We start from the raw sequence: 27,659 nt of genomic DNA on the forward strand, positions 1-27,659 counted from the left end.
AGAGGAATAATGACAACACCGAAAGCTCTTACCTGCAACTGCCCACACCTCCCCAGGCTGGGTGAGCTCAGTTCCCTTCTTCCCCAGGTCCCTCACCTCAGTAGCACTGTAAGTTATTCATGTTCTAAATGCATACACTTGTATGTGTTTTGTGCCTGTTTTGTGTTTTACACCTTCCCCGCCCCCGCCCTCCATACCCAGTGCCTGCACCGTATTCTGAACCTTCACTCGAGGTGTTAATAGCCATCCTTGGCAGCCTCATCAGGGAACCAGGGCTGGCCTCTGTTGCTCAGGGTGTCACATCCTTGCTCCCTGTGCTGTATCTGGTCTGGGGATTTCTGTTTCCTGGACCAGCTGGAGATCTTGAGTGTGCGTGCATGAGCCTCCATTGCTCACTGAACCCTGATGAGGGATGTGGTGTTTTACCTAGAGACTCTGCCAGAGGTGATTCCTCTCAGCACTAGGAGACCTTCATTCATTTCAGTTCTGATGGGCATATTCTCTTTTCGGAAACTTTTCTCTCTCACTTATAGTAGTATTTGTCTGTGAAAAGCGCCGATGGCCTTCTTGGTTGTGCAGTATCTGGTGTGATACTTGTGTGTGATGGACTTGTGTGCAATGTTTTGCTTCTGAAATGAGAGACAAATCTGGGGATGGTCTTGAGCAACGGTTGCAGAGAAGGCATAAATACCAAAGTTTAATGGGAGCCCAGGTTTCCTGATGGTAACTTGTTGTGCTAACAGCAGATTCATTTGTTTCCTAATTAATCAGAAGGAGTGTTCTTTTTATTTCAGCCATCTGGTGGAGAGCATGTTGTTTAGCTTCTTGCTACTGCACATTGGAGCTACACAGGAAAAAGGATGTTTCAACTTCTGTTTTTGGCTTGTTTTTCTAGGTTGAGTCAGTATACAGCACGTTAAAACATACAGTAATTGGTTGCAAAGTTCATCTCTCAAGGACTGTAGAAACATAACTTAAATTGTCTTTCCTGAAAAGACAAGATGATATTGACAGTTTAATTGCTTGTTATTATTTGTTTTATTCCATGAAATCAGTTGGCAGGACAAAAGCAAAATTTCTTTACTGAACTGCAGGACTATTCTGGGATACTGAATTTGTTACCACTTTGGAGAGAACACTCAATGTCGCTTTTACATTTCTTCTTTGGATTAATGTCAAAAACATACTGCCTGTCACACAATTTGTCGTTGAGTGTGCCATTAGCTTGCTAACTCCTCACAAGGATCTTAAAACATTGCATTTTTTTCCTCCAGAAGTCCCTTTAGCACAGCCTTTCTTTGGAAGCTATATTGTTCTTGTGGAATATTTTCCAAGGAGCAGTCTGTCCCTATGCGATGTTTACTGTATTTTTGCCTTGCAGCCAGCAGATTTTAGTACAAACTTGCCTGGGGGTGGCCTTGTCCTATTTTCCTCTTAGATGGTTCTGGCATTTATAGAGCTTGGGAGATCGTGCTTCTGAATTTTCCAGTCTGAAGAGCTCGAGCCAAAACAGCAGGGGAGAAAGCAAACCTGTGCGTTGTTTGGCTTACGGCAGCTGGGCCTGTTTTTCCTTTGACCTAAAGCAATGGCAGATTTTCTTGGGTTTTGTGTGGAGGAGGAGGGGGAGTGAAGATGAGGAAAGCTACGTGGGGAAAACTGCTTTATCTGTGTGCTCAGAAAAAGCAAACCTTCCCCCCCCTTCCCCCAATCCCTCTTTTTGCACTCCTAACCAAGATAACTCAATAAACTCCAAACTACTTCTACACTGCATGTAGAGACTGTCTTTGTTTGAGTTAGTTTACTAATACTGATTACTAATGAGAAAAGGGACTGCACGTTGTTTTAATAGTGCATTAACTTTTTGAGCAACAAACTTTTTTATGTTGTAGTACCGTAGCACTTGCAGAATGGACTTTATATTAGAGGACTGGCTGGCTCCCTCACAGTTTTTAGTGACATTTGATAGCTTCCCACCAACCTGTATTTTCTTCCCTATGTCTTGGTCAGTGAAAGAAACTGTTGCCAATTAGGGCCTGGAGTCTCAGCTGGGGAATGAACTTTGATGAATGAATGTGGGAAAAAATGAAATACCCCGCAGATGGGTGGCTTGGAGAACATAACAAGTCTTCGAGTTTGGCCTTATGCTCGGAGAGCCTTTGTTGTCTGTAAACACTGTCTCTGCAGTCATCTGCTCCAAACGAGGTTTCCTGTAGAAATGCATTTCACTGTTTTTTGCCTTCTATGTGTTGTAGTCTTATATTTATCAGCAGATGTTTAAGTTTTGCATTTAGGTAACAGAAATATTTAGTTCTGCCACAGGGTGAATTTATCCCTAGAGGAATGCTTTTGCCTGTGATTGCTGGAATCCCAGGCTTAGGGATTCCAGGAGCACAGGAGAGTTTCCTAAAAAGTGTGTGAGAACAACAGTGAGTGTTGAGGCTTAGTACACGTTAGAAGTGGAACACAGATTACACTGCCTGTGTGTGCCAAGCATTTCCAAGGGACTCGTAGTGACCAAACCAAACTAAAACCCCATAATTTCTCTAAAGACTGTTAGGATTCCTGCTTGTAGGTCTACAATAGTGTGGGACAAATGGGTGACAGTTCCTGGACCTTCTCAGCTGAACATAAAGAGAAAAATGCATCTTTCTCCATGTTTTAAAGTTTTCTCCCTTTATATTCTTTACGTCGTCATTTTTCGTTACAGATATGTGGGGATATTAATGATGACTGCTGTAGGAGAAACTATTGTTTCCACTGTAGTTCTGGCAGGAGATGATAGTGCAGAAGCTACGTAGCTGCTCCTTCTGTGAGGAGGCTGTTTACCAGCTTCATAGCGCAAATGCTCATCTGGAATAAGAGTTTTCTTAATTGGCAAGTTTGATAGATTTCCCTCCCCTCCTCTTGTCCCCATTTGCAGCCTCTGAGTCAGTCAGTGATATACCCAAATCGTGTTTCATCCTAAAGGGAAGATTATTTGGATCTGTAAATGGACACAAGAAGCAAGGGGAACGTTAGTCAGAACAGACACTCATTAGTCTGAAGGTTTCCTGTTGGGACAGGAAGGGTCAGCAGAGTTGGTGCTGTAGAACAAGTATCTCCACTGTCTCTTGGTGGAGTGGTGGGAATGCCTCAGGCTGTCAGAGTGGGCCAGGAAGGAGCTGAGCCTTTCAAAAAATGAGCTGGCTTCAGAATCGTTAGGTGTGTTACGTAGGCAAGTAGTCCAGTTTGCCTAGCGGTTCTGTATTTATTTTCCTCTTTCCATTGCACGAGACACTGTTGCAGTATGAGGCTTTCATCACTACATAGATTTGTTACCTGTCCCCTGACTGAAGTACCTTCACCTTTGCAAGTTTTGCTTTTTGTGCATGGAGAGACTGTTTAAATTAGGTACCTTAAAAAAAATAAATCTCTTCTGCAGTGATAATTTATCTCAGTTTCCTTTAATAATCACCTTTTTTGAGTACTGGTCTTCTTCATCTAATATGGACTTTTTCTGCTTTTTGTTGCCCTTTGTTCTACAAATCCCAGTGGGCTATAGTGAATTCTTGTTTGACATCTTCTCTTTTTTCAATGGTTATCCAAACTCGGAAGGGAAGGCCTAGATAAAAGACCTCAGAATTCTGTGAATTTAGTACTGCTCCTCATCTCACTTCTGTTACTAAATGTAGTAATTCCTGCATCTGTCTTCTGGTATTTAGTATTGCTGCTGCCGCCCTTAGGAATAGATTTCCTTCAAATGTTAAACTCACTTGGGGAGGCTGTAATCACGATTTACTAATTTCTCTCTTCTTTTAATATTCTCAAGAATGCCTTCCTTAACATTAAGTAGCAGATCTGGTAGATTCTTTGCTGGTATTAATTGCTGTGTAACCAAGTGCCCTTGAAAGTCAGTTATGTAAATGAGCAGCCTTGAGCTGCCCATAAGAACGATGCTGGCTTGAGTTTTAATTTAATAATTGAGGAATTGGAACGTAACATGGTTCTTTAAATCTTAAATAGGATACAGCCATATTCTTTATTATACAAATTCTAATTGCATGAACGATGATATATCAGCGGTTTAACATTTAGTTTAGGTGGTCGCTTTGCATGCAGGTGAGCCCTTTAGATACAGTTATTATTAGGAAAAAGCCTTGAATTCAATTGCCTTAGGTTTTTTTAGTTGAGTATTTTGAAAGAAATTAATGATTTGTTGTGGTCTTAAAATACCAAGTAGAGCCTTCCTTGCAATATATTCTTTACATCTGTTTTTTTCCTTTCTTAACTTAGTTATCATAAAAGTTGCAATTCTTCTGTAAACGTTCCTTGTATTTTTTCTGAAGATGCATCATACCTAAATCTCTTGGCTATTAAAAAGTACATGAGTTGTGGACAGTGGAAGGGCTGGTACATCATCCAAATAATTGTTTTGTTTGTTTGAGTAAAGGTTATTTACCATTACATACAATATATGGGAAAAGTCTGTGGATGCAAAGTTATTTGCAAATACAGGCTTGGCAAACCTCCTCTGGAATTCAAAAAGGGTTTTCCAGCTTGACTTAGTCATTTTTCCCAAATGTCTTGGCATAACTGATCACTCAGGAGTGACATATGGTAGAAACATGCTCTAAGGGACAAGTCTTCCGGATGGCGCACAGCACCACACAAGATAGACAGATGGTGGCTTATTCAACCTTGGAAAAAGTTTAATCCTACATATTGGCACGGCGGCCTGGGTACTGAGAGAGAGGCACACACATGCCTGTGAAATCTGAGGGAAAGCTTTTGTGAGTTTGCTTTATTACTGAAAGAACTAGAAAGATTGAGCTGATATTATACGGCATGAGTATCTGCAAAATTACATGTTCAACATACTGTCCAGAAAAAGTGATCTTCCCTGGAAAAGTGGAAATCCCAGAGTTAGCAGAACACTGCAGAGAATAGTTTGCTGAACTTTCCACAGCTGCTTCTAGACTAAAACATGTTTATCTGACAAAGCTGTTAAGTACTTGCCTTAACTTAGCACTGATAGCTGTTAACTGAAGTGTCTAAGAGAAAGGGTATTTCATGTTTTTCGTGGTTTTACTTATGTTTCAGGGGTTGCTATTGGTTTTGTGAAGTGTGTTGGTAGTTCATGGCATAGAAGCTGTAACCTTTCTCTTAGGTAAGTTCAGACAAAAGGTTACAAATTCCCTGATGCTAAATTTAAATTTATAGCAGTAAAGGCAAACTGTACGTTATAGTTTGTTTTTTTTAACAAGAAGCAGAAGAACATCAGGCCTTTCAGTTTAATATCTTTGTGTTTAAGACAGTGAAGAGAGAGACAGAATATCTGACATAGAAAAATGAACCAGTGATGTGGATTGTTGAGATACCTAGGGAGGAACAAAATCTGCTTTGATTTCTTTCTGGAAATCAAGTAGCAATTGCTTGATGGATACTCTGGAGTCTGTGCTGTGTTCAGTAAGGATTTTGAAAACACTGAGGACATGAAGGATTGCCTATCCAACTTCTTCTCCCCCACTTTTTTTTTGTTGTAGACCACACTCAATATTCACAACTAGAAGGAAAAGGAAGAATCTCCTGACTCTGGACTTCAAGGGTATTGTTATGTTGTATTGGGTGAGTTTAAACTAGGCAAGACATTTTTCTGAAACATTTCCAGAAAGGTAAATGTAATTCAAACAAACTAATCTTTTGCCAGTAGAGGAATACTTTGGTCAAATTAATTGCATGCCAGTAGCATTTCAGCCATACCATACCACAGCATCATGATCTTTTAGATACATATTTTATAGCAGTTATATATGTGTACGTGTTGATGTGTGTGTATAGATATATATCCATATACATAGCTACAGCTAAAACTTACTAGTGATTTTTAGATGTTGGAAGGTTTTGATTTGTCAGCCCTGGTATTTTTTGTGGTAATACATTGGTTTCAAGGAATTGTCTTAGATGAAAGAGGTGGTGAAGGAAGAGGGAGAAAAGTGAGATGCCCAGAGTAACCAGCATATTGGTAATTACTTGCCTGGATGTGGAAGACCCAGTTAATGTTTCTGTTCTGCCTAATGAGAGAAATTACTTGAAAATGAGATCCAAGCTGCTGAACTATAAAGTCACATGGCTCATTCAGCATTGAGTGATGCATAGTTTTAAAATATGATGCAGTATGAGAGGGAGTGCTGCAAAGAGACAATTCAGTAACCTGTTGCTTAGGATATGCATTGAAGGAGTAAGAAATGCCGAATTCCTGCTTTCAGCTAAGATTGCCTTTGTGTAATATAAAGATATACTGACTTTTGGGCTGGTAAAAACATACACTCTTCCCGAGGATGTGAGTACCTTTTAGGTACTTATTTTCTTGTCACCCTTTTCTTTCTTTCCCTGTGCCCCATTGTGCAAAATGGTGACCATACCATAGACACACCTGAAGGCCTACAGTAATGGCTGCAGAACTGGTGCACTGTTTCCCATTTCTTGGTTTTTTCCCCATCTACTATAATTATTATAGGATTATGTTCAGCTTTGGGGCCCCCATCATAAGAAGGACATGGACCTGTTGGAGCGAGCCCAGAGGAGGGACACAAAGATGACCAGAGGACTGGAGCACCTCTCCTGTGAAGACAGGCTGAGGGAGTTGGGGATGTTCAGCCTGGAGAAGAGAAGGCTCTGGGGACACCTTATAGTGGCCTCCCAGTACCTGAAGGGGGCCTACAACAAAGCTGGAGAGGGACTTCTTACAAGGGCCTGTGGTGACAGGACAAGAGGTAACGGCTTTAAGCTGTAAGAAGACAGACTTAGATTAGACATTAGGAAGACATTCTTTGCTGTGAGGGTGGTGAGGCACTGGGCCAGGTTGCCCAGAGAAGCCGTGGATGCCCCATCCCTGGAAGTGTTCAAGGCCAGGCAGGATGGGGCTTTGAGCAACCTGGTGTAGTGGAAGGTGTCCCTGCCCATGGCAGGGGGCTCCTCGGAACTAGATGATCTGTAAGGTCCCTTCCAACCCCAAACCATTCTATGATTCTGTGATTAGTCAGTAAAAATGTCAATAATTCAATTTTGTGCCCAAGTGCACAGTCAGCAAAATATGACAGACATCAGTTTACTCTCCTCCTAGACCCTACAAGTATCTTACACACTGCCCACGAGGAATGAGTGTTTTGGTGGCCCAGCCAGCCAGCTATGACAGAGCCCTGCTTTTCTGTCGCGGTGCATGCCTGTGGGCCTTCTAAACATCATTTTTATTTGTGAGAAGGGGAGTTACAATCTGATGATATTATTAACATTCTGCAGATCCACAATTGACACCTTTTTGACCCAGATCTGAGGTTCAGACTCAAATACTTCAGTCCCTTGAAATTTTAAGTAATGTTTCATAGAATTGCAGGTTTTATAATTCATAGGCTAAGCATGATCATACCATTGCTGAGTCGCTGAATGTTGGTGTGTATGCATCAGCCATCTGCTGTCGTCCTGTATCTTCCTGGCCAGTGACAGTGGTGGTCATTAAACCATGATGGCTCTCTGCCAGATGGGAATGGTTTGAGGTAGTAACATGGCTGTGCCCCAAAAAAGCCACTTTTCTTCACTGGTAGTAATGACTTTTGGAGGACTGAAATGAAGAAAGAGGAGCTGTAATAGAGGAATGAAGATTCTGTGAAGACAGAGATGTGAAGGGTTTGGGTGTCTGAGGGGGAACAAAGGCTGGCTTTTGTAGCAGGGGGTTTTAATTAATTATGCAAGCAAATGAGGAATGGAGAAACTGTCTACACAGGAGAGAAGCAGCCTGAAGCCTGAAGGATGTGGAAGAGAAGCTGCATGTAGTAGGGATTTTTTTTGAGGGCTCTCATCTGTAGATCACTGACCTAAGCGTGGTAAGGAAGCAGATACAAAATGCGTGTAGTCTCATTTTATTTTGTCTAGACTTGCATACCTTGCCCACTTCCCAAGTGGAGAGTGATTGGGAACTCGTACAAAGCTTGTGCATGTTTTGCTTCAACCCCAAATGTCCTGGAAACCTAGCATACCCACAGGGTTAGATCGTTGTGTTAAACTTCCTATGAAATCTGGACATGATGTGGGTTGGTGCTAACGATGGGATCTTGTGCCATCTTGCTCTGCCAGGTCCTGCTTCTTTGGAGGTATGGTAATCAATACCAAAAAAATCTAATGCAGGAACTAAAGAAAAATATTTAACGAGGTTACTGATCCAAACCAAAGGAGACCAAACATGGTTAAGAAAGGACAGACATAACTGTGTGTGCAGTGGTGGGAATTTTACCATGCTAGTTCATGCAAATCGCTGCCAGGTTGTTGAGAGAGCCTCTGAAGTTAAGCTGTAACTTTAAAATATCAGGAGTAAGATGTCTTGCTGCATACCTCATGGAATACATTTTAGTCTTTAGTGAAGAGGTGATTCAAAATGTACTCTCAAACAGGAGGGAAGAACAATTTAAAGATCCTCATTTATTCAGTAATCCAGTGGTAAGAAAATGTGAAGTTGTAATTGTCTTCTGTACTTTCTCCCCCCCTTGTTGGGAGTGTTTTTTTAGGTATTAATTCCTAATCAGGTACTTAATTGCCCTTCTTTCTCGCCCTCCTCCCCTCAAAAAATCCCAGACCACAATGACTTAAAAACTATACCATGTGTAGGTTGTGATGTGCACTGGAGGTGATGTACCTCTCTTAAAATCTTAAATGAAGGTAAAGCTGAAAATGGCTGCAATCACTTTTATGCTATCCCCCCTTGTTCCCTCTCCCTCTCCCTTCCGCTTGTGCTCACTTGCTCACTCTTTAGTATAACACAGTTGAACAGCAGTGAAGTGTAAAATGTGCTTTTGCCAAGGTCAGTTCCTTGTGATTACTCGCCTGTGGCAACTTACGCCAGTTGCAACAGACTGAGTCTCAGCAGTCCACAAAGTCACACTGGTGCTTATGCAGAGGACACCCAGTGTAGGTTATAGTAACTGTAGTCTGGAATAGCTTGCAGTGCTACTGAATTTTAGCAGCTTTATTTAACTCTTATGATCTAGCTTCCTCTTGCTTCAGTGGTATAGAAGTGGTTTAGAACACTTCTGTTCCATGAAGTGCGGGGCTGTCGTCTTCTCTGGATACCCTCAAGGAGGATTTTGTGTAGATGAAATTCTTACTTTTATAGGTTGTTTCTTTTCTTACAGTGGATTGCTCAAATTTCAGGAATTAATCATAAATGAAGAGAAGATAAAATAAACCGTCATGGGTACATGCATCTTCTAAAGATCATACCTATATTTTCTGTGGTTGGCTTGCTTTTGGGGAAAGTCGTATCAAATACTGCTCTGTTGACATTGACAGAAAAGAAATTGCATATCTACATAGTAAGAAGTATTACGAAAAAGTAGAAGTAGTTTTTTAAAGCAAGAACTTAAAAGATAGTGACACGTAGTCTCTGTACTACCTTTAAAAATGTTGTATAAACTCATAAGCATGAGGTATTTTTTTGTTCAGAAGCTAAAGATTTTGATTGCTGTGACTGGGCAACAAATATGAGATTCAAGAACATCCGTTTTAGGAGGTAGGAGTTGTTGGACCTCATTTTGTTGTGGACAGCGGATTGCACGGTGGAAGTGGGAGGGATCTCCACTTCCATTCTCGTTTCTCACATATGAGCAAACATGTCCCTTTATGAAAAGACATTGTATTTAGAACAGAAAAGCACGGACTTCCTGTGTTATATTTGTGCTATCATCAACAATATACCTGATTTTATTTTCATTCTGAAAATACTTTTGTAAGAAGGATTTAGCTCTTGAGCTCTGTGATAGTGACTTTGAGGTTACCTGTCCATCACTACGGACTAGTAGAGAGGCAATAAGCTGTCTAGATGATCGGCTGAAGGACTAGAGCTAAACTTCAGTGATCATTGAAATTCAGTTAAGTGCAAAAATTTCTTTACTTAACATTGATTATGCATTTGATTCATTTTGAAACTATGTGTTGCTGTATTGAACACTGCTCTTGTGTTTGGTTTGGAATGATTCCTGAGCAACAGTAAAATAATGGGTCAGCAATTGAGTCTTGATCCTGTAAACACGCTTGCACAAAACGCACAAGAATATTCCCGTTTTGCTCAGTGGAACTCCCCACAAAACAGGGTGGGAATTCAGAAGTCAAGTCATTTGAAGCACTTCATGAAGAGTTCATCCCGTATTTTCTATTTTATCTTGCTTCCAGGCTTACAAGAAGTATTTTTATTGAGGAATGTGTTACTTGTTGCTTTTTTTGCCTATATGGAAGACAATGAAATTTGTTTTTCTTTGCAAGTATGTTTTGGGCTGACTTTTACTGGTTTTGGTTTTCATAGCCTGTATGATTCTGTTGCTGTTCCAGCCCCTATTCCTTTGCTTTTGATAATATTTGTATTGGCCTGGTTCTTACGGAAGATTATGCTATGAGAGCTGTGTTCAGACTTCGTGAGGATTGATCTGTCTACTCATCTTAGTTGAAAATTCATGGTGGCAATTTTTTGTGTGTCTGTGCTGTGGTATATAGGCCTGTAGCACTTACAGCAGTGCATGTTACAGAGACAGTGGAAATGAATGTTACCTAGGAAATAATAATGTAGGAAAGAATAACTGTGCTTGTAGAAGCTGTTTTCAGTGAGCTGAGAAATGAACAGATGTGTGTTCTTGGGTGCGGTAATATAGAAGAGTTGCATTGTCCATGCTCACCAGAATTTGTCCTATTAATTTCCTTTAATCTTGAGGAACTTGAGGAAAGAAAAGAACTATTCAGACATCAAAGCTGGTTTTGGAACATTCCTAATGACGTTCTTGCAGTAGGCTGCTGCGTTCAGCATAAGCAAACAGTTGATAGCTGAGATCGAAGAAGTCTGCACAAAACCCTGAACTAATTCAAATCTCTGTGCAGAGCTTCTAAACAATTTTTAAAAATTCATTAGAACTTCACTATTTTTCAAGTTCTTATCTCCTGGATTCTGGGTGATAGCAGAAATGCTTCTTTGCACACAATAAAGGTAGATACTGTGGTTTTTTCTGGACAAGTAAGAATCCAGAGCCCTTGAAGCCTTGCAAGTTTTGCAGCCTAATTTTTTTAACTCACGGGTGGAGATACGAAAACTCTTAAGGGATTTAACCATACACTTCCTAGTAGTTTTAAAGGGAGCTCTCCAAGCCAGTGTCCTGGTCAGCTTTGAAATGTTTGCTGTACTAATTCAGACATGGTGGAAATAAGCATTTTAATGTAGGGATAGAACCTTACTTTTGCAATGCACCTGCAGTTTGTGAGTACCGCAAGAGGTGTCCCTTTCTGAAGACAACCGCTGCACTCTCTTAGTAGAAGTAGCGTGCCTCGTGTTTCATGTACTCACTGCTGTATCAGTTTCATTAGCAACAGACTGGAGAAATCAGCAGTAAATTTGTGTTGTGTGGCAAAACATCTCTCTTCTCTCCTTTTGTTTTTGTTTTTTTTTAACCCTTAAATATGTATCTTGCTTTTTCGGGCAACAGTAGTAATACCTCTTCATAAGCATTTAGTTCACATTCAGACATAGCAGAGTACCTGAGGACTAGCAGCCAGGTAAACAGAAGTCAATACATTTAGACAGAGAAAACATTCTCAAGTTCCCTATAAAAAATGTTTATTCTGAATAAAGGCTTGTTTTAATCCGAGGGAGCAGTAATTCTGTAACAGCTATCAAACATACATCCTTGGAAGACGAAGGGGAAACTAGCTGATAAATCATGATTTTTTGTGTTTCCCCTTTTAATGGCAATATTAGCTTTAAGCTTCTAACAGGTTTTAATAAATGGTAATTTTAGATTTCAGTTACCATAAGACAGCATCATCCGGGTAGTTTCCTTCTTATCAGATGGGTAAAATTCAGATCAGAAGGCAGGATTACAAGGCAGGGTTTCGTACAGTTTGTTATTTATGGCTTTGACACCTGAATCACTGCATGGACCAGGGCAGTCTATAACATGACTTCAGCTTTCCCATGGGAAATACAGGCTAATAATTCCTGCCTCACGGATGCATAGGAAGATTAACTTCATGGAACGAGTGAAGTATTTATTAATAATGATCGTTATTGCTATGTCACTTACTTGTTCATATCAGTGACATTGGTAATACATTACTCCTGAGGGGAATGTAAATGAGCTCATAAAACAAAAGACACTAATTCAAGTAATTTTCATCACCCTTCACCAAAGCACGTGTATTCAGTAGTGTCCATGTTAGTGCTTACTGTTTTGATGATTTTAAAATATTAGGAAATGCCACTAAATACAAAGGGAGAACCCAAGGTCATGCTCGCTTGTTCTATCTTCAGATCGCACCTACTGGAGTGTTTTTCATAATCTTTCTTTAAAGGCCTGTTAACTGAGAATGTAGGTGAAGCAGCATACATTTTAAATCCAGTTAGATTTTAGAAGTTTAATCTTGCTGTGTGTTTTCTGCAGTACATACTTGCAGTACAAGTGTGATGTATGATTAAATTGTGAAGCGTCCACAGGAGCATGGCTCTTTAATTTTTTTATAATTTCTCACATTTTTCATAATTGTGGTGGAAGAGAAGCAAAATACTTCGAAATCCATTTGCAGAGTCAGAGCTGTCAGTTGACCTGTGACAGGAGATGTGGGAAAAGCATTACATTTCTTTCAGTGGTCGGCTTGAAGGATGTGACTGAACTGCAGGGTCATACAGGGTTTTGAAGGAGGGTTTTTTTAGATGCTTTTACTATTTTATTAGCTGCTTAATGAAGAAACCCCCTGGATCTTTACTTTTTGTTTCTTTGTGGGTTTAGACTTCTGTAGTTTTTCTACTGTAAGTATTAAAAATAATCTTGTGATTAGTGTCCTTTGGGCTTAAACTGGAATTGCTTCACAGAGCCTCTGGTTTTTGGGTGTGGGTTGGAAAGAAAGAAATGAAATAAATACAAAGGGCAGAGGAGGGTGAATGTGCTTGAAAACCCAATCGCTACGAAAATTAAGGCACAGAGGTAATTTTTGACATGGTGCGGTTTTCTGAAAGGAGCAGTGGTGATCTTTCTTGCACCTATTGGTTCCTCTGCCATCATTTCATCGGACTGAGATTCCTTTTCTTAGTGTTGTAGTCTAATTTACTTAAACATTACATTTGAAAAAAAAGAAGCAAATTCAGCATCTTCATTAAATCTTGGCTGCATTTATAAATTTGTGTTACCTACGCTGCTGGCAGTGGCTGAGTTGCGCCTTAGCAAGTCTGTAGTGGTTTCAGTCAGTGAGGTCTCGCTCCCTTTGCCCCCACGGTGAACACCAGAGCTTGTGCCCTGCTGCCCTGTAGAAGACAGCTTAGGAATGTGGTCTGACGTGCTCGCTGTCCTCCTCAAGATCTCACTGCCTGTAGGAGCTGCTGAAGGTTACTGGCCATGGCCTTAAACCTTTGTTACGAACATACCTAACAGAAGTATTCAGAACTGAAAGGACGTAGTTAATTTAATATTTTTGTAATGAAAGTGAGAATTTAAGTGTCTATTTTACGTTATTGATGGAGCTTTTTTCTTTCTCAAGAACTGAACCTGAAGGGGTGATGTGTGAATCATACTTTGTGTCCCACTTACAGATTAACTTGACTCATCAGTGATTTTTCTTCCGGCATGATTTGGAGGAAATGACAGGGTTTTTTTCATGTGTAGTTTTTAATTATTACTGACTGCTGAATAAAGATAGAGATGAAGGCAGTCCAGCTAAACACCTGATTTTATTTAGGTCTGTGCTTCTAGAGTGTCACATCATACAATAAAGTATTGTGTGTTTGCATAAGAGAGACAGTAGAATGTGGATTTCTGATTCTTCAATGTTAATATCGAACAAAGATAGCAACAAGTGAGTTCTAAGAGCTCACTATTATGCTCATAATTCCTTTGCCTTAATAGTTTCCAGATATGTAAAAGAAAAAAGTGTCATGTCTGGAAAATGCTTCCTGCAAATAAAGCCTAAAATGCAAGAGCTTTTGATTTCTAAATTTTCTTTAAGCCACTCACTATCTAATGATAATATAAATTTGTAAACAAATTACACTGGTCATGTAACTTCTGCCATACTTAATAATCCTTATTTTATTGGGTAACATAATTTTTATTGTTACATTTATCTTTCAATATAACCAGATGCACAACATTTTTCAGTGCTAATTTTGTGGAAACTTGAAAAGCAAAGCCCAACTTCAGTAGCGCTTTCTAAGTTAACGAATTTATAGTCATCTAAATTTAACACATGAAAGCACTATAAGAATAGTTTCTCTTACTAAAAGCAACCATATAGCTTTTTCTGTATTAAACTGTTTTGTACCTATTTTATTCCTATGTCCAAGATCTAAGTACTCCTAATGTCTTTTGTAGAAACTAGAAAAGCTTTTGATTAGGCTTCTCAAAATCTACATTTGTTTATATTGGCATGCATTTGTTAGCCTCAGCGACTGAAGTCTTACATAGAAATGATAAATAGTGGAATCTGTTCGGTATTATATAATCTCTCCTTCTCACTCTTATGTTCATTGTCAGCACTTGACTCAAGGGATTTGTTTCATGCAGTGTAATGCTTCTTTCCCAATTATCTGTAAGGGAACACAAATGGATGTGGCAATTGCACAGTGATGGAGCTATAGAAGACATGTATGTATTTTTCTGCTGTATATGAAGACTCAAAATCTGTATCTTCACTCCATGACTGATTAGTAGATACTTTATCTTCTAACTGAAGTGAAATCCTGAACTGAAGCATCTTTAAAAGCCAGTTTACATAACTGATGATGTAAAAGTTTTTTGAGCAACTAGATAAGGGAGAAATGTGACAGATGTGTAGGATATCCACATCCACAAATGATGGGAAAATGAATATATCGTAGGTAAGATGCACAGATTCTCTCTGCAGGTATTTGAGAATCCAGACTCTTCTCCTGCATCATGTTGGCACATGGTCATTCATCTATGGCGAATGAGATCCACTTGATTCTCACGTGGCTAAAGCAGGCTTTTTAAGTTACTGGCACCAGTTTGAGCCAAATATTTCTTTCACATTATTCAACAAATGGGAAAACCTTCCTACCAAGGAAGGAGCAGAACTGAATGGTAAATGTGACAGTAATATTTATTATAGAGCTTTTCACCAAAGAGTAATCTTCTCTGATATGACGAGCTCTTAATTTCAGGTAACTTTTTTCTTCTTTCAAACTGACCAAGCAAGCATCCTTAATTCAAAAAGTAAAGAAAAAGTCACTCTCAAATTCCCTATTTCTGTTCTCTGCTGGAGGCATCCAGTTTTGTTGATAATGATCTAATCTGTTGCATAATCAGAGAATACTGAGCCTGCTGCCACAGCCTGCTTCTTTCTTGGCACTGGTGGAAGGCTTCAAAGAGAGACTGTATGTGTGAGGCGACTGCTCTACCAGAAAGACCAAGGGGATCAAAGCATGTGTTTAGAAATGGAAAACAACAAAAAGAGAAGCAGTTACCACACAGTTGTGATCCTGAAACTGAAACCAGTCACACAAAAATGAACTATTTTGAAGTTAAGGATAATTATTTCAAATTCTATAGAGCAGAAAAAGATCAGGGATTTTTAAGGAAAATTCATCAAGATTTTCTTTTGTCAGTACTTGGTATGGGGAAGACTTACTTTTCAAAAAACTGATGTGTTGACAATTGTATGCAGTTTAATTGTTTTTTGCATGATTTTATGCTGCATCGCATTGCTTTCTTGGCTCCTCTCATGTTTTCAATTACTAAATTTTAAAATGAAATCAGTTGAAAAATTACTTGAAAGCAAGAAAAAACATTGTAGGAAAGTTTTATATTGTAATAATTCTTTGAAGGTTGGGCAGTTGTTTCAAGGTTGCATTTAATGAGCTTGGGAAAAATGTAGTGGTTTGTGGTGTGTGTGATTTTTGTTTTTTTAACTTTCATAATAAATGGAAAGAACTTCTCTTCATATTATCTTCCAACATTTTAGTTGAAAATGCCTGATTGTTCAGGAGATACCTAATTTATGAGTATCTAATTTATCTTTCAGTGAGTTTCATGAATTGAAGATTAATTATTATTCCTTATACTTCAAGTATGGTTTAAATTATGCTGCAACATTGGCTTAGACTGGTCCTTTTTCAGTGTCAAATATTCATTTTTTTTCACTTACAATTCTGAATTTTTTCCTTTAATGACACAGGAAGATCTTAATAGTTACCTGTGTTGATTTAGTAAGCTGTCATAGTGGAAACATAGGAATTTCAGCTGTATGTTGTTAGGGAAACTTGCTATAATATACAAAATATTAACAAAAAGAAAACATGCAGCTTTCAGTGTCAGCTTTATGGCAGTCTCCTTGTCCATAGTCCATTGGTCCCTGTAATTTACTGTGATAGTACTTTATGGGTTTTGTGATGGGGAAAATGATAATAACATGTTTTTTCGTACTCACTGACTCCCCATACACTGGAGGCAAACTGAAGTTGGTGATACACTAAACTTACTCTCTCCCTACTATCCTTGTTATTGTGTAGTCTTCTGTATGACGTGCCAGCGTTAATTGTGGCGACTGTGCCTTTATTCCTGTGGTGCTTTGCTGATGGGCACGTATACAGTGTTTCTCATATGCTGTGAATCCTAAGAAAAACTGCAAAGCACAGTTTGATTACTCTTGATAGAGGTGCGCTGGTGTTGCACACTAGTAAAGTGTATGGCGCTCAGCCCACATGTAAAATCTTTGAATTACTTTTTTAACTAGAATTTTGGATTCCACTGTTAGAAACACTTCACCGCCTTGTTTTCCCCTCTCGTTTAAGAGACAGATTTGTTACTATGTATATTTGCAAAATTATATGTTCTAATGATATCTTGTCCTGATGGTTACAGGAGGAGGCCATAGTTCCTTCGACTGTTTCGCTCTTGGCGTGGTGTCTGTTCCTTCAGTGGTACTGCCTCATGGGGTGAGAAGGAAGGGATGCTTTGTCAGACCAGACCCTTTTGAGACCTCAGCTGCAAAACTCTAGCTGCATTTTAAAGAACAAGAGCAATCTGTGTCTTTGCAAAGATGTATTAGCCATATTCAGAAATTATTCTGAGGGTCACAGAAGATATTTTCCTTATCGAAAACTACCCCAGACCCTTTTGCGGAAACATCAGTCTTTGAAACTTTTATTTTATGTCTGTCTTTTTAACAAGGGCCAAACAAGATGTTTTTCTTTGTCCTCCTTCATGAAATAGCTGGGTTGTTCTGACTGAAATTAAAATACTTGAAAAATTAAGTCTTAAGGCAGAGACTCAGCATGAAAAATTTCAGATCAGTTTTTAAAGCTTGGTAGAGTTTTAAGGGATGGACAGTGCTCTGATCCCTAATTGTAATGCTGAGGGTCAGCTGTATTGATCTTAACCTCGTGTTGAAGAAGCACTAACACCGATTTACTAGTTGCCATAATATTATTTGGTACATGTTAAATAGCTGTTTAATCTTTTTTTTATTTTTCTGTCTGTCATTCCCATACTAGTAAAATAGATCAGTGGCAGTGAGGTTGTCTGTGCTTAGTGGAGCCTCCTCTTGTCCTCATTTTGGGTCATTGAAATCTCTGCTTTTGAGAGGCTTTTGTACTCAGTTTTTATGTTGAGGATATTTTTGACAGGGAGTCAATGCCTAGATTGCTGTTTCAGTTACTATGGAGAAGCCTTCCCAGAGGAACACTTATGCTCTATTTTCTGAAGATGGTCAAGCACCAGATTTGCCCAATTTCCTCTTAACTTGCAGTTCTGAAATTTATTTTGTACCAGTTGTCTTTAGATTGAAAATTCCTTTGGCTCTCACACATCTTTTGGATCTGCAGCATCCTAATGGAAAGAGGACAAGATGAGGATCAGAGCGGAAGAGGAATATATCCTGAAAGCCTGCGTATCACAAGAGAAATTAATGTAGTTGTAGTCTGACTGTGGGCTTTTGTTGAGAGCGAGCTATGGCATGACTGTCTTGGAAGTGAGTTTATTGGAGATTCCTGGTATAGACTGATGTATGTCTGCTAGGTCCTCTGCTTGTGGGTATGGTTTCCTTCCACAGGATGCTAGATTGTGGTGCTCCGCTTTATGTCGTGGAGCAGATAAGAGTCCTTTAAATAAGTTTGTTTCCATTGGAAACACTTCTTGGGTCTGGGCTGTATGACAATACCACATGTGCTTTGATTCTTACGTATTTGTGGGGTTTTTTCTTTTTGTCCGTTGTATTGAATGCCATTTGAAGAGACAGCTACATTAAGGTGTAGTTTAAAGTGGCAGAAAACCATATGAAGCTGAGGGCTTGATCCAGAAATAGATTATGAAAGGTTCTGAAAGCATTTTATTTTCATCTGCTTTGTCAGCATCTTTGCTGATTGAATGCTTATTCTTAAGCCCAGTGTTCTCAGACTGGTTAGGTTGTGTGATTTTTTTTTATTATTATTTTATTTTTTTCCCCAAGCTCTCACCTCCTCCAGCGATAGGAAGGCAATACTGCAGCTTTTGAAGGGCCCAAAGGTTTGATAGCATTGTGCCGCGATGCAGGCTTTCATCCTCACCCTCTGCAGTCCACTGTGATGTGAAGGGTTGAAGCCTTTTCCTTCTCATTCTTTTATTTTTTTAAAATCTCCTGTTAAATACCTGAGAGGGAGCAGACTTTTGGGAAAAAAATTTTCTACATAGTAAGAGAAGTTGGAGAAGAGGAGATTCAGAAAGGGAGCAGTTTTCTAGTTTATGCCTGGAGGATTATTCAGGAAAGACTTCAGAACATGGGGCTAAGCCTCAGCATCCTTTTACATTCCTAACCGAACTAAAGACAAATCAAACTCTCATCAATTATTTGTAAATGCAGAGGTATTTTAAGGGCCTTTTAGCTGGCTGGCGTCAGAGCCTGAAGACATAGGAAATGCTTTCTGATACCATTTTTTTCAAGGCATGAGACAGAATGAGGAAGGAGTAGACTTCTACAGAGGGTCTTAAGGCTTCAGAAGTTAGAGGAACAACATGTTACTGCATACCCTGTGAGGAAACGGGCACGAAAACTGACTTGCCCCACTGCAAGCAATTTTCAAAGGCTGAGATTAGAACCAAGGTGTTTTTTTCTGTCTCATCTTCATCCTAGCTGTAAAATTATACAAGTTTTTCTTCCAGAATTTCAATACTGAAATCCTTAAGTTAAATAGACTTTCTTAAACTGCAGAGGAATTGGTTCGTGAGCAGCTGACAGAAGCACTGAGGAGTGTGGGGTTTGCTTCCTCTTCCTCTTCCTTGCAACTGCGTCTCACTGAGTTTTGCAAGCCAAAGCTTGGGAACTCTTCCAGAGGATAAAGGCTGACGCTTCTTAATTGTGAGTTGACAAAGACACTGTCAAAATGACAGTTGTGTATAAAAGATTAGTGATAGATGGGAAAGATTTTGTCATTGAGTCTTGCCCAAATTGTGAACATTTTCAGTTGTGTGACATTTTCTAGTTTAATTAGTGTAAATCTTAAAAGCACAGGCCGTCATGATTACAGAAGGCAAATGTTTTTCAACTGTATTACAGAGATTATCCCCTAAATTTGGTATGAGGTCTGACATTCGCTGCAGGATTGCAAAACCAAAATTTGCCCTTAATGGAGGATCATCTTGAAAAACAGAACTCACATCTAAGTTTCTAATGCCAGCCATGCTTCTGGTGTTTTTGCTGCTAAGTCAGCTCCTATTTTTTTGTATAAAAGTCTTGGAAGCATCAACACTTCCATTAATGTTTATAAAGAAAGCAGCAATTTGAATATGCATGGCTGAAAAAACATTTCCTGCAGTTGGCCCAGCAAATTTCAGGCTCTCTTTAATATTTGATCCTCAGAAAATACATGCAAAAACTGAATTACTGCTTCGTATCCACACATCAGTTTGTTCTTGGAGGAAAGAAAAGCAGTAATGGGCAAAACACTGAAGGTTCGTAATGACATGAAGTTTAAGTACCTCACTGTGTGTTCATTTAATAACTTCTGATAAAGTTTGTGTTCTTTTTGTTCTGTCTTTGGAAATGTAGTTTACTTGCTTATAAAGCAGTGACTATGTAATAACTGCAGGTAGACTGTGATCATTTGAGTTGTTCCTGTCCCCTCCTCTCCGTTCTTTATTGTAGGCGTGTGTCAGTACTGCAGCCAGATTTTTTTTCCTACATAATGGAAGTTTGTTTTCTTTTTGAAATTCTGGATATGATGCTGGGTTGGTTGTTTGGCTGGTTTTTTTTTTGTTTGCTTGTTTGTTTGTGGGTTTGTTTATTTTAATAAGCATGTAAATATGTCTAAATTTACTGTTACTATATCAATTGACGTAACTTTGAGATCAAACTTTAAAAAATATATAGATAAGCACAATTTCTATGTAGATTATCATTGCTTCTTAAAGGTTGTCTTAATAGTTTGTCAAAATTACAGAGACTATCCTGATGAAAAAAGTTTTTAGGACTTCATAGCTGATTTAGAATTATGTGCATATATTTGTATGATGTTCATGGAATCAGAAGAAAAGGACTTGTAGGCCGTTTTAGAAGAAACTGTTGCTTTTTAGTACTGGTTTTGCATTTATTATGCAGATGACCTTGTATATACTTTATTTTACTTTCCTGCAGTATTAAGAAAATACATTTTTAGGTTGCATTTTAATTTAGTTGCTCTGTTCTGTACTTACAAGTTGCTCTGTTCTGTACTTACAAAAGAGTTAGCTGTGGGAATGTGTTTTGTAGGGGCTTTTTTATGACTTTGCATTGTGTAGTTGAATAAATAATTTGCATATGAAATGTGAAAAAGTCAGCACCACTTAATCGCCTTCACTCTAGCAAGCTGGTCTACGTTTATGCCTAAGCTAATTCAGAAGAACATGTGTTTACACACACTTGAGGAAATCCAATATCCAAAGCGTAACGGGAAAACGATGTCTTTACATTAAGTGGTCGGGCATCTTTAAACCTGTTCCACAGTGGGTCAGCAGTTTTGTAAAGTGGTGAGATTTTTGAGGTCTAGAAGGCCAGTCTTACAAAGACTTCAATTTAAAGAAAAAGATTTTTAAATACGAAAGAAGAGGAAATCTTCCCTGTTTTCCTTTCATCCAGACCTCCTCCCACAGCTCCACAACCATACAGCTGATACAGGGACTGGACCTGCCCAGGGGCATCCATGTAGTCTGAATGTTAGGCATGATGGTATCTTCTCTAGGGATTTCAAGACATCTCCCAGATGCAGGTGGGTCCATGTGTCAACATGACTAGATCCTCAATACCTACACCTGAACAACAACTTTGTTGTGGCATTTGTGGTATTTTGACAGCATAAATTTTTAATTTTTAATTATGGCAGATGTATATTAGAGACAACCAAAACTTTCTGGTTTTCCCATACAAGCTGGCACACAGATCACAGAACTCCTGTTTTGGACTTCAGTATAAAATAGAAATTCTGTAGCCATCAGCCATTTCTAGATGTAGGTCTGCACTTGGTGTGCTGTTAGTAATTTATTATTGCCTCATGAACTGATTATTTCTTTTTCCTGTTTTAGGTTTTATTTTGTTGGGTCATGTGGCTTTGTCAAGACCTTGCAAGGTTGATTTCCTTTCCAGGGAAAGTTCACAAGACCTGGTATTTTGATTGCAGGTTTTATAAAACAATGCTCTTCTGTAGTGAAGTGCAGCTTGACTGACTACAGCTTAACGATAGAACAGTTTGCCTTGAAATGGGTTTGGTTTAGAGCAGAAAGGATTGGTGTGGCCTTCTAAGGGAAAGGCGATCAGGGAGCAGGGAGTATTTTTCCTGCTTTATTAGGAGACCTTACGCTTTCCTTATTTATTCTTGGTTTTGGCTTTCTGTCTTTGTCTCTGTTACTGAAGATATATTTCACTTCCTTAGCTGGGCTTCAAAGAGGTGGTTTTATGTTACATTCAGTTCAGTGGATATTCATTAGCGTTCATCGTTAGTTGGAAGAAATTGGAGTTTTGCAGAATTTTAAAATTCCATTTGCATTTTTTTCTGAACTTGGAAGTTTTTAGCAGTTTTAAGATTGGGCAACTCATCAGTTGAATGCATTTGTGTTAACAATGTATGTCTTCCATAGCTTATATGTGCTGATGTGGATCACGTTGTCCTCACTAACAAACAATGGGCTTCACTGCAGTAGGAAATACTAAAAAAATGCCAAGAGTTTTCATTGGAAGGACCACAAAACCTTGTGCTTCAAGGCTTAACAAATGTGTAAGGCACAGATCAATGAAGTGGGGAATGTTTTTATACATGTGCACACTGATGGGTCTTAATTTGTATCTGGAGCATCCAGTTATGGCTGTTGTCTAAAGTTATTTGATTAGGTACACCATAAATGTCTAGTATAGCAGAATCTAAAGAATCCCAAAGGATTGAATATGGCAGTTGCTGTGTTTTTATGATAATATTACCCTTTGCCCCCTTGTTTATCACCTATGAAATTGATTACATTTTCAATGATTCTAAATTATTATTGCAGGCTTAGACTCTAGATGCAAATTAAACTTTTGATTAATCCGTCATTGATTTCATGTGATGTATGAATTTCAGTCAAAGTATATGAAAGTAATATTTAAAAATGCCATTTCAGTAATGTAGCAGTGACTACATGGGATATTTTGCTGCTCTTCTGGTGATTGAAGAAGCATGGTTTTCATCCCTTGGTAGGCAATAAACCACCTGAGATGTATTCTGCCTGGAGAGCATTATAGCTTAAATAAGGAATAACTGTGGAACTGTAATTAAATACAAATTACAGTACTAGAGCACACTCAACAAATTATCAGTTGATAGAGGTTTCATCATTCTGAGGAGGCTCTTTTAGATATAGGTAGGTAAATTTTAATGCTCTTGCTTTAATTCTGCACTCCTGTTATAAAAATGTATTCTGTTGCCAGCTTTCTGGTTTTTATCTGTGCTTTTAACTTGTTTGCTTTTCCAAACAATTTCTCTCTCTCTCTTTTTTTTTTTTTCTTTTTTTTTTTTTTCCCTTAACCCAAAACTTGAAACACTTGCACATGTGGTTTACTGTTTTCTTAAATCAAGCCTTGGACATCAGGGCATGACTCTTGTTTTATTAAACTGCAACTGCTGGGAAGTTCTTAAGGGCTCACTGAGCTCACAGTCACTTGTGAAGTGTTCCAGGTTATAACAGCAGCTTTTGCCATGCACTGACAGTGTTTTACATTAACAGTATTTATAAAAAAGGTGACACTGAGGAATAACCTTGGGAGATGAAGGCTTTAGCATGAGGCAGTTGTTCTAAAATTGTTAATTATAATGTTGAGGATGAAATTAAAGAGAGAGAGATACACTGAAAATACAGGACTTTTTAAAAAGAATTTTAATATAATTGTTTAGTTTCATTTAAATTTTCATTTGCTGGCTTCTAAGCAGTCTGCTTTCTTAAAATAAAATAAACATATTTAGTGCAAAATGAACTTAAATTTCAAAGCACTAACAAACAAGAATTCCGAGTAATCAGGCCTTTGGTGGTACATTAATATTTTATATTGAACTATTTACTAATTGCAAAAGAGGTTTCTGTTTTTCCCTTTCTTTTGAAAAATTGAAGTATTTGTATGAGCTATGATAGGCTGCTGCCGAAGATCTTGTCCTCCGAAAAATTTAGTAAAATGCGATCAGTCTGGTTGGGAGTTTGTACGGGGGTGTAGCTGTTTGGCCGTAGTGTGTTCAAAGGAGATAGGTGGTGGTGATGGTGGGGCGGCTTTCACATATGCAGAAGCATGTTTCTAGTTGTCCTTCTTCATTTCCACCCTCTCGATGGTATATAAAATGCTAGGTTTGGATTTCATTTTAATACAGCTGAGGTTTGGTCTTGTCAATCAAAAGGTCCAAAGTTCGTATCTGTTGGAATTCTCTGCAGAAATGATGCATCTTTCAAAACTATTTTTTCTAAAATGCTACTCTGATTTAAAGAATTCATGTCAAACTTGAGATCAAAGATAGACTGAATATAAGCACATTGCTACATTACTATATACTAGGGGAAATATATCACAAGGAATTTATATTTTAAAAGGGATTTCTAGTAAAAAGGGGTTTATAGGTCATGGCTGGCAGGCAATGAGAATTGCTTGTCTCCTGCCTAAATTTAAGTGCATTAAATAGCTGAAATACTGCTTAGGAAGATAGATTGGGTGATCACAATTTTTTTATTTCAAATTTTGAATCTTCTCCTTTCTTCTTTACTGTGTTGTGCCCTGGGTTTATTCTTCTAGGGGTTAAGAAGTATTTCAGGATGGGTAGTAGAACTATAGATTTGATAGCATATCTTGCAGAATTGCCTAGCAAAAGTTGTAATTCATTATTTATCATCACTGTTCAGGTGATGCCCAATATATATGTGTTTTCTTTCATCATTCCTTGTTTGTTGTTCCCTGGTGTTCTTCAGTGCATTACTAGAAAGTCTTGTTTTAATATATTACAAATATTCTCATTAATGTATTCGTTACAGTTAGAAGACTCCAGGCCTAGATATTTTCTTAGTGAATGTATTTTAGTTATAAATATTTGTATCTATTTTTCCTGTTGATGTCTGTGGCTACCTGACATATCATATGATGCCTTTCAGCTTTTTCCTATTTCAGTGACTACAAGACACTTGTGGTTTTGTGCTTGCAGCCATTCAAGCTATCAACTTTTTTGACAGTAATTATTCTAAATCCACTTCAAACAAGAATGAAGTTGCTTGCAGCTTTGTCCAATTCAATATGCAGGAATGATCTTAAATTCCTACCGGGCTTAGAAAAGGGTGAACTAGATGGTAGCATATGTTTGATCTTTCTGGTTTCATTTCAGTTGCTAAGTGGGTTTTTTTTCTCTAGCATTTCCCCGAAATGTTTTCCAGCCCTATTTTCCTCTGAGGTTGGTGATGTCCTGATCTTAGTATCTGTCTTTAGCTCTGACTTGAGCTGAGAACACTGCAGACACAGCTTTGAGTAAATACCATTAATTTTCACAATGTAGTCTCTTTCCCTCTGATAAAACCATGATGAATTTTATTGGGTATAAGAGGTATATTGTATGATTAGTCTCCCCCCCGCCTTAAACAACCTGCAAAGTATAGTGGTAGTAGGGGGGAAACACGGTATAATTACAAATATTCCGTATTTTCCTTTAGACTGCATCAGTTTCTCATATATATGGAGCTTGAAGATCATCAGGTACAAATCTCCCACTCAAATGTAGACTGGAATTTGACTTTGTTATGTTCAAACCTGGAAAAAAATGGTGTAACGCACACTGAAGTGCCCCTTTATAGTACAGGCTAACCTTAATTTAGTACTGCTTTGGCTCATCGGCTTTCTGTAGGCAAAATGACTGCAATGTTAGCAGTAGAAGAGAATGTGTGTTGAACTGAAGGAAAAAAGCAAATAATTTCCTGTGCCTGACCTCACAGAGAAACCTCTTCCTTCCCCGAAGCCAACCATGATAAAATACCATAAATTTTCTCCACATGTTCTAGCTGTGCTCAAGCAAACGCCACAGAAGATTTGAAGCTGTAACAAGATACCTTTCATCCTGAAGAGCAGGACTGAATTTCACCTTGTTCTTTTCTGAATGTTTTCTTTTGGCTAGACATTTGAGTTGTATTTGTTTTTTATTTTTTTTTCCACAGGATATTTGCTAGTGAAGGGTAATGTTGTTGGATGTACATTTCGGCATTTAATTTTTTGGCTCAGTGACCCATGGCTCCTTTTGTGTATGTTTTGGGGACAGAATAGGTTAGTGTTAGTGGCATGTCTTATATATGAGATAAACTTCTTCATCGCATAGTGCTAAACCCTTAAGATGAAGATGCAGAAAAAAGAAGAACATTAACTTGCAATATTTCTTTTGAAATTGATGTATGCAAAAAGTTTGTTTCTCTGTGTAACATTAGCAGAAGTTTATAATGCAAACATGAATCTTTATGACTGCAGATTTGAGTAAAACATATCATACTGTGATATGGTGATAGACATACCTTTTAAGGAAAGTTGGGTTTTATAATAGGAGGCTTGGTTATAAAAATGTTAAACTAAATAAGTAAATTCTTAGTGTAATTCCTTTGAGAAGTGCTGTTACACTTGGGATACAGTCAATTCAGTTTGCCTCTGTAAGGTGAAATTCTTCTGACCTGCTAAACATTTACTGTTTTTTTTTTTAAAAAAAAACCTCTTGGGTTCCTACTAATGCATATCCTTAAAAAAGTCACGTCCAGATCTGGAAGAGCAGGTCTCAGAATTACAGTCACCAAACCAAACTTCTTAGCCTAATACTTCAGAGGTGAAGAATCCCTCTTGCCCTTCCTTTTTGCAGCAGTGACAAAAATGTGCCAATGAAGATGGATGTGATCTTTCCTCAGGACCATCTTCAGTGTGTTTCAGAAACTGGTGAAGCCAGCTGGACATTTGCAAGGTGCTCAGGAACAGGGGCTTGAGAGTGGCTTGTAGCAGAAATTTCTGCTCATTTGCTATGTTTAATAAAACCAATTTTTCATTACTGAAATTTGAAAGTTATATTTTGAAGCAGCTTGAAATGTTTTTAATAATAATAAGCTAGGTATAGATTTATTCAGCAAGCTGCTGTTCTATGGAATGGTTTTGCGTAACTGTAGATCGCCGTTTGCGATTTGAACTTTTCTACCTTGTTGGCAAGATGACCTTGAAAGTGCAGAGGGGGAAACCCCTGCTGAGACTGCGGGATTCAGTGACCACCAGAAACAGTGAGTGCAAAAGTGGCTGGTGATTAAGGAGGAAAAATCTATTACATATGGCTCTGCCATCTTCCTGGGTGACCTTGATCAATTCATCAGCACTTTCTTTTGCTGGGTTGTGTCTGTGTAGGAAGGGTTGTGTTACTCTTTGGACCATATTCCCTCCCTCTGTATACCTGTGCTGACTGAGTTTACTGGGGTTATTTCTGGTCAGTACAGATGTAAGATGAGTATCGGGGTTTCTGTTTACATTGTCACGTAAGTTTGATTTCTTTTTAAACTTCAGCATTCACCTTGCATGTAGAATATAGACTGATATTTTCTTAGCATGCAAGAAGTAGTAAGAAGAAAAAAGTTAAGACGATGAGCTCTTCAGAATATAGCACTATGAGCAGGTAAAAAATTAAAGTACTAATAGTTAGGCTGCTCTGGAAATTAGTATTTATTCAGTATACAGGGCTAGATTTTACATGTTGATGAATTTTGGATATGCAGAGGAGCTCCTGGATGTCAGTGAGAATGTCAGTAAAGTTGTTTCACACTTTGAGCCTGTCCTGCAAGGAAAGGCCATTGCGGTCCGCAGTGTTCCTTCTCTGGATATGTTAATGCACAGTGAAAGTGCAGATCATGCCTGGATGGGCCCTGCTGATAAAATACCGCCTGGAGATCTCTCGGAGTGCTGATGTGTCAAAGCGCCCACAAGCAGAGGGTGAATAATACCGCTTTCTAAAGGTCACGTCTGTTGAAGTTAGCTAGTGCGCTCTTCTCGCGTTGGGCAGGAGACCACTCTAAAAAAAAGTTCTGTTCTTCTTTGTAATCTGAAAATGCATGGTTTAGTGGGTAAAATCGATAGGGCTGCAGGAAGGACAGCAGGAAGGAAAAGCAAACATTAAGAGCTTTGAAGGCTTAGGACTGGCT

At 38.6% G+C, this 27,659-nt stretch overlaps 1 protein-coding gene across 2 annotated transcripts in view; it reads left to right on the top strand.

Moving 5' to 3' along the window:
• The window catches only part of LDLRAD4 (low density lipoprotein receptor class A domain containing 4), a 294,707-nt gene that overhangs the window by 37,481 nt on the left and 229,567 nt on the right, over positions 1 to 27,659 (top strand). Inside the window, exon 2 of one of the 2 annotated variants that reach the window (XM_055705560.1) lies at positions 5,523 to 5,604. The exons of the other annotated variant lie outside the window; for it this stretch is intronic. The gene's annotated coding sequence lies outside the window, so the exon portion shown is untranslated. The remainder of the gene's footprint in view (positions 1 to 5,522; positions 5,605 to 27,659) is intronic. 2 annotated transcript variants of the gene reach the window in all.

This window comes from Falco cherrug, chromosome 3 (genome assembly GCF_023634085.1).
Source record: "Falco cherrug isolate bFalChe1 chromosome 3, bFalChe1.pri, whole genome shotgun sequence".
Lineage (NCBI taxonomy): Eukaryota > Metazoa > Chordata > Aves > Falconiformes > Falconidae > Falco > Falco cherrug.